The 9,064-nt window shown below is 45.6% G+C and overlaps 1 long non-coding RNA gene across 1 annotated transcript; it reads right to left on the bottom strand.

Annotated features, from left to right (window-relative positions):
- Positions 1-2,296: 2,296 nt before the first annotated feature.
- LOC120098595 (uncharacterized) lies at positions 2,297-8,421 on the bottom strand. The gene is made up of 3 exons (XR_005496955.2): positions 8,277-8,421; positions 3,494-3,789; positions 2,297-2,478 (listed from the first exon to the last, which is right to left on the bottom strand). It is a non-coding gene; the product is annotated as an uncharacterized LOC120098595 (long non-coding RNA).
- Between the last annotated feature and the right edge of the window lie 643 nt (positions 8,422-9,064).

Genomic DNA, 9,064 nt, shown 5'->3' on the forward strand with positions numbered 1-9,064 from the left:
TCCTCTCCCCAGCCTGGCCTGGTCCTGGTGTAAGTGAAGGCCTTACAGTTTGGAGTCACTATAATCACATCCTGTCAACTCCTTTAAGACAAAAATTCACCAGGCTCCTGAGAAGGAGGATAGCATTGCTGGGGAAGGCCCAGCAGCAGAGGGCTATCCCTGCATACATTCACAGGTGCTGAGGGAGGCCATCAGCTCCTGCATCTCAGGCCCCTACTGATGTCCAATATGGATGGATTTTTTTTTCTCCAACTATAACATGGCTGCTCCATCTGTATCCCGGCACAGAGATGACTTTGGCCATAGCTGTAGCAACAAAATAAGTGGAACAATGGTGTTTGGGGTCTGACTAAGCTTATCCCAAAGGTGGGCTGCTGTCCCTTCAAGTAAGCTGCGAACATTGCTCTCCTGCAAGAAAGCACGCTGGGAAGAGAAAGATGGCGCAGTGGATAAAAAAGCTTATATCGGGCTGGAGAGATGGCTCAGTGGCTAAGAGCACTGACCGCTCTTCCAGAGGTCCTGAGTTCAATTCCCAGCAACCACATGGTGGCTCACAAGCATCTGTAATAGATCCGATGCCCTCTTCTGGTGTGTCTGAGGACAGCTACAGTGAGCTCACATACATAAAATAAATAAAAAGATTTAAAAAAAAAATCGCTTCTCGGCCTTTTGGCTAAGATCAAGTGAAAAAAAAAAAAAAAAAAAAAAAAAAGCTTATATCACAGCCTGGTTACCTTGCCTCAGAATGACTAGAACCCATGTAGAATCTGACAGATGGCTCAGGGGGTGGACTGTGATTGATATTCTACCTGAAGCCTTGAGTTTGGTTCCCAGCGCCTATCTATATCAGGCAGTACACAACTGTCTGTAACTCCAGCTCCAAGGTGTATGATGCCCTCTGCTGGCCTCTGTGGTCACCAACACACATCGCGAGCGCACGCACGCACGCACGCACGCACGCTCGCACGCTCTTGCAAGTGCTGAGTAAAATAATAATGTAAAAACTTTAGGTGGTACGGTCAGATTGAGAATATACTTTTCCTGGTAATGATGCCTGACTTTCTGGCTGCCTTGGTGATCTAATGTATCTAACCAAAAGTCAGTCTGGGGCTGACAAGATGGCTGAGGAGGTTAACGTTCCTGACGCTAAACCTGTGTTTAATCCCCAGGACCCACCTGTTGAAAGAACTGGTTCCTGAAAGTTGTTCTTTGACCTCTCAGTGGTGTTCACAATAAATAAGTAATAGATGATTGATTGATTGATAGATAGATAGATAGATAGATGATAGGTAAGTAGATAGATAGTAGATAGATAGATAGATATTATATAGATAGTAGGTAGATAGGTAGATAGATAGTAGCTAGATAGATAGATAGATAGATAGATAGATAGATAGATAGATACATAGATACATAGATACATAGATACATAGATACATAGATACATAGATAGATACATAGATAGATACATAGATAGATACATAGATAGATACATAGATAGATACATAGATAGATACATAGATAGATACATAGATAGTAGATAGAGAGATAGTAGATAGTAGATAGGTAGGTAGGTAGGTAGATAGTAGATAGGTAAGTAGATAGTAGATAGATAGATAGATAGATAGATAGATAGATGTATAGATAGATAGTAGATAGATGATAGATAGATAGATAGATAGATAGATAGGGAGATGGATAGTAGATAGGTAGATAGATAGATAGTAGATAGGTAGGTAGATAGGTAAGTAGGAGATAGACAGATAGATAGATAATAGAGGGGCTGGGGATTTAGCTCAGTGGTAGAGCGCTTACCTAGGAAGCACAAGGCCCTGGGTTCGGTCCCCAGCTCCGAAAAAAAGAACCAAAAAAAAAAGATAGATAATAGATAGATAGATAGATAGATAGATAGATAGATAGATAGATATAGATAGTAAGTAGATAGATAGATAGTATATAGATAGTAGGTAGGTAGATAGGTAGGTAGATAGTAGATAGGTAGATAGATAGTAGGTAGGTAGGTAGGTAGGTAGATAGATAGATAGATAGATAGATAGATAGTAGATAGGTAGGTAGATAGATAGATAGATTGATTGATTGATTGATTGATTGATTGATTGATACCCACCTCCAAGCCCAGCATGAACTTTTTTGTAAGTTCATCCTGGAGGAAGGGCTGGGTTGAGTGATAACTTGACGCTGATATAGGATCTTTATAACTGCAATAAAGGGGAAATAAGCCAAGTCTGATGAGTCTGGAATGTAAGCTTTGTGAACGATTTCTTTTTTTTTTTAATTTTTTTTTATTTATTCATTTATTATATATAAGTACACTGTAGCTGTCTTCAGATACACCAGAAGAGGGCATCAGATCTCTTTACAGATGGTTGTGAGCCACCATGTGGTTGCTGGGAATTGAACTCATGACCTCTGGAAGAGCAGTCGGGTGCTCTTAACCGCTGAGCCATCTCTCCAGCCCTGTGAACGATTTCTTAAGTTACATTAACTCTTTCAACCTTTCTAAACAGCATGACGATATACTTAACTTTGAGTTTTACTCACTCCCTGAGTGATATTAGAAATGAAAGTGGACCATTATCAACCTGTAGGGTACCAACTGGTAGGGTACCAGGAGAGCCAAGAAAAGAACAATTCATTCTGTAAGGACAGGTTTTACCCCTGAGGTTCTTTCTGATTAAATGGGAAACGACTTATAATTCAGTGAAGGTCTTGAAAGGCGCCTAAGGTTGCAGGGGGACACTGAGGTAGATTCTTCCCTTTGTTAAGAGACAAAATCATGGTGGGGTCTTTAAGGAGAGTCCAGGCCCCAACACCACAGACAGGTTGTATGGTGTAGGCCGTGAAGAGAGTTCAGACCCCAACACCACAGACAGGGCGTGTGGTAGAGACTCTGGGGAGAGTTCAGGCCCAGGAGATAGAATGGCAGAGGGGGAGGTCCCTTTCTTATAAGGGAAGTAAGCCACTTCAGGGTCAGAATGTGGGGAATCTTATACATCTGATTTATGCAGACACTTTGTAAAGAGGCCATACCATCAGGGTCTGGCAATGAGCCGGCTGGGTTGGAATTTGGCAGTGTTTTCTGATAAGCTCTGGAGCTGGTGTAAGAGTCAGGTACTCCTTGGTTGTGCTACCTGGGACCCCTTGGGAGGCCCTCAAGTCGACTTTCAAGGACCCGATAGGGCACACGAGACGTATAATCTGCTGCAGGATTCATTTTGAGAGCCACAGTGACCCCATGGCACCAACTCTAATGGCTTGAAGGACAAGTGACTAGATCCTGAAATGACCTGAGTTTGGGTTAAAACTCCCAATGACTAACTGTTGCTCGTTAACATATAGAGAAAAGGGTTTAGCGCCATCGGGAAGAGGGAATGCTGGCACAGAGACGCCTGCTTGTTTTAGGTCTCAACCTGCATTTTTGCAGAGCCTGATAGAAGTGGAAATGTCTGGATACCATGTGATGCAGACTTACATGGTGTTTTGCTGAGTGGAGACCCAAGGGAGGACACGTGATGTTCGGAGAGAGTATAAACAGGACTCAACGGGCGGTGAAGATGTGCTTGCATATCCAGCCTTGCAATGCTCTGGTGGTCTGCTATTCCTTGAGAGAGACACAGCAGAGAACTCCTCCTGGCGTCCCGGCTGGTCCCGGTTGCTTCTGCTGTCTCATGCCGTTTTGCAGGAATCCTGTTAGTTTCTGGTGGGTCATGCCACTCCTGCTGATTCATGTTTGGTATCCTGACACTACAGAACTGGACTGCTGCCATCCTGACAAACGGAGATTGGAATTTCCCTCAAAGAACTACTTTTAAACAGGCCCACATCCCCTTGTCTTATTCTCCCCTGCCTTTGGATGGTGGGCTGGAAGGGAGGTGGGGGGTTGAAGCATTTGAGAACCCTTATAAAAGTAGGTTTTGAAAAATCTAAGCTTACAGAGCTCTTCTTTTAATCCCCCTCAATGCAATCATGCTGAAAAAAAATAGAGGTACCCTAAGGAGCTACCTGTGCCCTTCCATTAAGTCGCAGGCTATTGAAACAACAGACCTCTCAAAATTGGGACTTCTCTAGGAGTGTCCTGCTGGAGAAGGGAAGGATGAGGATCCTGTTGCCAGCTGGAAGCTTGTCTTCTGGGAAGAGGTATTACACTGTTCTGACAAGACCTTAAGTAGTCCAGGGTGGCCTCAAATTTGCTAGATTGCCATGAGTGACCTTTTACCTCTGATCCTCCTGTCTCCTCCTTCCCAATGCTAGAATTACAGACCCATGCCACCATATTCAGTTTTATGCGGCATTAGGAGTCAGACCCAGAGCCTTGTACATATGAGGGATGTTCGATCGAAATCAATGGGGCAGCATGAAATAACAAGAGGCCAACAAGCATCTTCAGAAGCAGAATTCTATAATCAGAACGCCAGAGGGTTGAGGTCTCTCTATGGAAGTGGCAACTGTGTGCATGGGGGCAGAGAGCATTTGGGAGAGCATTTGGGAGAGCATTTTTCAGGGTGGAATGGGGTTGGAATGGAAAATTCCACCTGCAGGTCAGTTCCCTTGCAATCTCATCTCAAAGTGGTAGATCCCAGCAGAGGTCAGTACTCATCGAAACTTCCTAACAACCTGGGTATTGAGAGCTCTCCTGGCCTGAATTTCTCAGGCCACCAGAGTCTTTGGGGTCCTTAATCCTTCATTCTAGCAACTAAACTATATCTCCAGCCATTAAAAGGGCTACGTTTTTGAAGAGTCGAAGCAATATTCAGATCTGAAGTGGACTACAGGTTAATAAATTATCCGTGAGCCATGATGGTGGTCCTAGCACTCAGGAAGCAAAGACAGATGGGTCTCTATGAATTGGAGGCCAGCCTGATCAACCCGGCAAATCCCAGGCTAGCCAAAGCTATATAGTGAGGCCCTCTCTCTCTGATAAAATAAGATAAAAATGAACCCTCTATGGGAGCTGGAGAGATGGCTCAGAGGTTAAGAGTACTTGCTGCTAACCCAGGCAGTGGCGGCACATGCCTTTAATCCCAGCACTCGAGAGGCAGAGGCAGGTGGATCTCTGAGTTTGAGGCCAGTCTGGTCTACAGAGTGAGTTCCAAGACATCCAGGGCTACACAAAGATAGCGAGTCTTGAAAAAACAAAAACACAAACACAAAAAAAAGAAAGAAAGAAAAAGAAACAAATCATTTTCTACTCTTTCAGAGGACATTGGTTAACTCCCAGCACCGCACAGCAGCTTCCGACCATCTGTGACTCCAGTTTAAGGGATCTGACGCCCCCTACTGGTCTGCAGGGACATTGCACCCACTTCATATAACTCACAGGGTAACACCAAAGAGGTGCAGCATCTTGTTTTCCGACTGCCTTGCCTCCTGATTCTAGCCTGGGACTTAGACAGCATGGCTGAAGACTAGTGTGAATCTTTCCCACCTTCAAAATGTAGAAGATGGGGCTCCCTCTTCTGCCACGTGGACTCTGATTCTCTTCAGATACCCTACCAACCTGTCTTTCTTGGGTGCTGGGGCCTGAACTCCCTGCCATGCAGTTCCCCCCCCCCCTCTCTCTCTCTCTCTCTCTCTCTCTCTCTCTCTCTCTCTCTCTCTTTCTCTCTCTCTCTCGTTAACAACTGTTCTTATAAACGTCTTAGTTCCCAGGTAAATCTCAGTGTTCTCCTGAACCACCGACCATATCCAAACCTGACAGCTAGGATGATGTAGGGGTTTTCCCGGGTTAGGTCGAAAGCCAGTGAGCCCCTTGAATGCCTTAAGAACAGTGGAAGTGGGGTTGGGGATTTAGCTCAGTGGTAGAGCGCTTGCCTAGCGAGCGCAAGGCCCTGGGTTCAGTCCCCAGCTCCGGAAAAAAAAAAAAAAAAGAACAGTGGAGGTATTCTGGCCGGCCCATCTGAGTTTGGATTTTATTTTAGATATGTTTGACATGGGAAAGAAACATGTACCCAGATAAAGCCAAGATCCCCGTAAGCCACCTTTGCAAAGTGGACTGACGTTCTCTGGGGAAACAGAGGTGGCTTCTCATTGTCTCTATATAAGGTTTTCAAGCAAACGTGTAAGGGAGAATAGGTATGAGGGTGCAGTCCAATTATCCAGCTTGTGGATTCAGTTGTAGCCCCAGAAATGGACGATTTCATTGAAATCAAGTTTGGGGCTTTCCAAGCCCTTCCTTGGATCTGATATTTTAAGGCAAAGCGGCTAATATCACCCTCCTGTCACCTATAAACTCGGCAAAGTGACATGAGTTACTGAGGAGAAAAAGAGGAGCTAATGCCTGAACTCAGCTCTCTGCCTCCCACACGGGACCCATTGCCTACTAAGAAACAAAATTACGTGAGTCTAAGAAGAATCTGAAGCTGGGAGTTGTGCCTCACTTGCAACAGAAGTAATAGAAAGTGGTTACAGTTGTGAACTTAGGAGCAGGCTACTGAGTCTAGTCTCTGTTCATTCCTTGACCGTGAAGAAATTGCTTAATTTATCAACCCGAAGTCTCCCAAGAGTCCTAAAATGAAGACATGGCAGCGCCTAGGTTGTACACTACTTAGAGACGTCAGTGAACTTGCCCACGCACGAGGAAGGCTCAGCAAGCACCCGACATAAAGGAATTGGTTATACGATCCAGGGGCCAGCCTTTCGCGATGGTAATGCTGGGCTCTTGCCACAAGGTGGCACTGTTGCCTCTGCTACCTTTCTGAGTCACTAAGGCTTCTTTTTACAAAATATCGAGTTGGGCAAGAACAGAATGACTCAGATTATTAAAAAAGAAATAAAAAATGGGAGGGGGGAGGTCTGGGTACTACAGCCCCAAACAAGACCCTTCTCACCCACCGCCTTAAAAGTACTGAAGCTCGGATGAGTTAGATGGCTCAGGTCATAAAAACACTTGTCTCATAAGCCGACAAGCGAATTCAGTCTCTGGAACCCACATAAGAGAAAACCACTCCAAGGAGCTATCCCCTGCCCTACACACACGCACACACGCACGCACGCACGCACGCACGCATGCACGCACCATATGTAGACAAAATAGTAAAAATAAATAAATATTTAAAATGCCAAAATGGGAGCCAGCTGAGGGGGAGCATGCACTTGGGAGGATAAGGCAGGAGCATCATGAGTTAGAGGCCAGCCTAGGCTATGCAAGGAGATCCTGTCTCAAAAATTACTACCCAAGGGCTGAAGAAGCTACCTAGTGGTTAAGAGCACTGGCTGCTCCTGCAGTCTGTCCTCCACAGGCACCAAGAAACACACACACACACACACATGCATATATATGTATATATATGGGGGGATTCACTCATTGCCTAGCAAATACAGTATTCATGTTTCTGGTGTTTACTGCACAAACCTGTCAATTTGCCTTCACAATAACCCAGGAAGTTGCCCCTGTCTTGGGTGAGAAACAAGCACATTAAGTAACTGTAAGTAACTGTCCCAGTGTTGTAACAACTACTTATTTACAAAATCATGTCCCAAGCACAATACAGCTCTATTGACTCGCAGTTTGCTGTTTTACGCTGACTGGGAGTAAACCCCTAGAGCTTTCTTTCCTACCTTTCTAAGCAAAGCAAGAAAGGCCACTGAGGTGGCATGGGAGACTGGCAAAGGGGAAGGTTCCAAAGTCAGCTCGCCTCTATCTGCCATTTAGTTGCTGTGTGACTCGAAGGAGTTGTTTAGTAATCATCCTCTTCATCTCAGAACTAAGAAGAAGGTAGGCATGGCACAACGTAATCTCAACATGCAGAAAGCTGAGGTGAGATGGTTGTGAGTTCAAAGCCAACCTGGACTGCAGAGTAAGACCCCCTACCTCAAACAGCGAGACAAAATCCAATCAAACTAGCTAAAACAAGCCCCGATGGTCCTAATAGCATCCACTTTGGATGATGAAAAACACAAAAGCACTTAGTGGGGTACCTGGCACATGATAAGTGTTCAGGCACAATAGTGTGTGATGCGTGCACAAGCCCAAGGCTGTGAGAACCTCAGAGACAAATGATCTCTACTTTAGGGATCTCCAAATCCAATGAGCAGGGAAGGAGAAAAGCCTAATGGGTAGGCCACTAGCATACCCATGGGGGAGATCTCCACCTTCAGTATAGCAAAAGGCAGACCCCACTGTAGCAGTAGCCAAAAGAAACACACACGCGCACGCACGCACGCACGCAGGCAGCCTTTCATTTAATATGCCTTAAACAGCTCAGTGGCTGGGCACTTCCAAACCTCCCATGGGACATTCCTGAATTATTACTTACTAAAACCTGTATTCTATCTTGGCTGCTCCAGGTCCAGGCCTGCAGCCCTCCAGGGCCACGATCCCCGACTCTTACTACATATTGGCTGGTCTCTCTGTCCTGCACTTCTCGAACCTGATCTTTCTGCTCTCCCGGAATGGTGGTTCTTCTTTCTCTCTCAGTCCCCTTGCCTGAGAATCTTAAAGTCCCTCCTCTGACTCACTGCCCAGTCATTGGCTGCTGGCAACTTTATTTACCAATCAAAGCCCACTAGGGGCAGGGTCCCGCAGCACCTTCCCTGCAGGACTCTCTCATGCAATTTTGGAAACCCAATTAACATAATACAAATGTTAAAACAAATCCACAATACCCCACCACCTGCCATTTTATTGAAACCATCAGTCAACACCCACCCAAGGATCCCAGAGAAGGGCTGGATGAGGATTCCGGACCCGGTCTGCCTCCAGGACCCTGAGCTGACCACGTGACTTCTTTATTTGTGCTGTAAAACCTATCTGCTACTTCCTCGGCTGGGATCCAGCCCTGGAGGAAGCAGCAGGAGTCCCTGAGGCGGGATGGCCATGCTAGGCTGTGAGATGTGTCCATTTTAATGAATGTATAACACGTTTCGCTTGAGTGCGTTTTAACCCCTGCGCTGCTGAGCCCACTCCTTCGCACTGTGGATAACATGTCTTCCACAGACTAAAGCATCTTTTAGCTGCATCAAGAGGGAGTGATGACCTAGAGGTTACCCTGATTGTTTTGGGTTTGCATTTACTTCTCCGTTTGGTGTGGGGTGATGTGCATGA

This window comes from Rattus norvegicus, chromosome 19 (genome assembly GCF_036323735.1).
Source record: "Rattus norvegicus strain BN/NHsdMcwi chromosome 19, GRCr8, whole genome shotgun sequence".
Classification (NCBI taxonomy): Eukaryota; Metazoa; Chordata; class Mammalia; order Rodentia; family Muridae; genus Rattus; species Rattus norvegicus.